Raw genomic sequence first — 3,120 nt, forward strand, 5'->3', positions numbered from 1 at the left:
GTATATATATTCTCTTTTAAAACTAGTTGCATTTCATGTTTATGACAAATTATGCCCATCAAGTTGACATAGAAATTTTTTCTAGGAGGTATGTGAACCGGAAATTCCAACCGACCCTATTGTCGAGATGTTAAATTTAGTTGAAAGAGAAAACGAGTACTTGAAAGAAAAATTGAAAAGAATTGAGGGGGAGAAGATGGAATTGGAGTTGCATGTTGCCGATGTCGTCGATGATCACAAGTTCAAGATGGAGAAAATGCGCTTGAAGATTAGAAAGATTAGAAAATATGCCATCGATAGTGAGGCTTGGTATCATTATGCTGTTGGATCCATTGTTACCTTAGTTGCGATCTTGATCGTATTTGTTGTTGCATTTAAATGCTTTAGCTCGAGAGTTATTTGTTTGTTGCATTTAAGTGTTGTATGAACTTTATGTATGAACTTGTATTAATTTGGTCTATTCGGTGTTGTGTAATGAAGATGAGCCGGCAATGGATGTACGATGACCGATGCTCTCCCCAGTTCGTTGAGGGCGTGCATACTTTTCTGCTTGCAGCTGAGGCAAACAAGCGGGCAGATGGTTTTATGCCTTGTCCATGTGCTCGCTGTAAGAATGGTCACAATTACTCTACGTCAAGAACCATTCACGTCCACCTGTTTAAGTCCGGTTTCATGCCCCACTATAATGTTTGGACCAAGCACGGAGAAAGAGGGGTTATGATGGAAGACAATGAAGAAGAAGAGGACGACGACAGTTATCCTGGCCATGGGTTCCCTGAATACGATGATACAACAATGGGGGAAGAAGCTGAGCCGGTAATGCGGGAAGAAGCTGAGCCGGCAATGCGGGAAGAAGCTGAAGAAGAGGCATCAGATGAGCCCGTTGATGATCTAGGTCGGGCCATTGCCGATGCAAAGAGAAACTGCGCAAGTGATTTGGAGAAGAAGAAGTTGCAGCGCATGTTAGAGGATCACAAAAAATTGTTGTACCTGAATTGCGTAGGTGACAAGAAAAAGCTAGGCACCACACTGGAATTGCTGCAATGGAAGGCAGAGAATGGTGTATCTGACAAGGGATTTGGAAAGTTGCTGGTAATGATAAAGGATATGCTTCCAAAGGACAACGAATTGCCCGAGAGTACGTACGAAGCAAAGAAGGCTGTCTGCCCTCTAGGGTTAGAGGTGCAGAAGATACATGCATGCCCTAATGATTGCATCCTCTACCGCGGTGAGTATGAGGATTTGAACGCTTGCCCGGTATGTGGTGCATTGCGCTATAAGATCAGCCGCGATGACCCTGGTAATGTAGAGGGCGAGCGCCCCAGGAAGAAGATTCCTGCCAAGGTGATGTGGTATGCTCCTATAATACCACGGTTGAAACATTTGTTCCAAAACAAAGAGCATGCCAAGGCGATGCGATGGCACAGAGAAGACCGTAAGAAAGACAGAAAGTTGAGAGTACCCGCTGACGGGTCGCAGTGGAGAAAAATCGAAAGAAAGTAGGGGAAGGAGTTTGCAGATGACGCAAGGAGCATATGGTTTGGTCTAAGCGCAGATGGCATTAATCCTTTTGGGGAGAAGAGCAGCAACCATAGCACCTGGCCTGTGACTCTATGTTTGTATAACCTTCCTCCTTGGTTGTGCATGAAGCGGAAGTTCATTATGATGCCAGTGCTCATCCAAGGCCCTAAGCAACCCGGCAACGACATTGATGTGTACCTAAGGCCATTAGTTGAAGAACTCTTACAACTGTGGAATAGAACAGGTGTACGTGCGTGGGATGAGCACATGGGGGAAGAATTTGACCTAAAGGCGTTGCTGTTCGTGACCATCAATGATTGGCGTCTCAGTAACCTTTCAGGACAGACAAACAAGGGATACCGCGCATGCACACACTATTTGGACGATACCGACAGTATATATTTGGCTAATTGTAAGAAGAATGTGTACCTGGGACATCATCGATTTCTTCCGAGCAGGCATCCCGTAAGAAAGAAAGGCAAGCATTTCAAAGGTGAGGCGGATCACCGGACGAAGCCTCGCCACCGTACTGGTGCTGATGTACATGATATGGTCAAGGATTTGAAAGTGGTCTTTGGAAAGGGTCCTGGTGGACAACCTGTTCCGAATGACACTGACGGACGCGCACCCATGTGGAAGAAGAAATCTATATTTTGGGACCTGCCCTACTGGAAAGACCTAGAGGTCCACTCCGCAATCGACGTGATGCACGTGACGAAGAATCTTTGTGTGACCCTGCTTGGCTTCTTGGGCGTGTATGGGAAGACAAAAGATACACCTGAGGCACGAGAGGACCAGCAACGTATGCACGGAAAAGACGGCATACATCAGGGTCATGCAAGCTACGCTCTTACCAAAGAAGAGAAGGAAATGACAACAGTGGATCTCAACAATCTTGCGTATGCAGACGAACCATTCGTCCTAGCCAATGATGTGGCACAGGTTTTCTATGTGAAGGACATGTCTACCAGGCCAAGAAAAAGAAAAGATAAGGAAGCGAATGCATCGTACGATGAGCCAAAGCGGCACATAGTTCTTTCTGGGAAGAGAAACATCGTGGGAGTGGATGACAAGACAGACAAGTCAGAAGATTATGAAAAGTTTGATGAAATTGCTCCATTCACAGTGAATATTGACCCGAGCATCCCGTTAAATGATGAAGATTTTCCATGGTTACGGCGCAAAGGGACACACGCGAAGAAAAAGTTTCACACCCAAAGATCTGGGATGTGATCGGCTTCACTATCATCACTTTCTTCTGTGTTTCACACCCAGAAGGGAATCTCTGTAATAGGTAGGGTAGTTAATTATGTGTTTTGGCATTTGAAACGCGAAGAAATTTTATGTGCAAACAAATTCTTTCATGCCTTTACTGATTTTTAAAGTTAAGTTATTCACAAACTAGTGATTCACACTAATTTCAAATAATTTAAAATTTAAACTATTCAAATTTGAAAACTACGGGCACTAACAAAAAGTTTGTAATTTTTTGTACCTAAAGCAAAAATATTCACAAGAAACTCTAAATACACAAAAAAAACAACTCAAAAATAAACAAAGCAAAAAAATTAAAAAAGCCCGCCTACTAGGCCAAAGCGG

Source organism: Triticum urartu, chromosome 2, assembly GCF_003073215.2.
Source record: "Triticum urartu cultivar G1812 chromosome 2, Tu2.1, whole genome shotgun sequence".
NCBI classification, from domain to species: domain Eukaryota; kingdom Viridiplantae; phylum Streptophyta; class Magnoliopsida; order Poales; family Poaceae; genus Triticum; species Triticum urartu.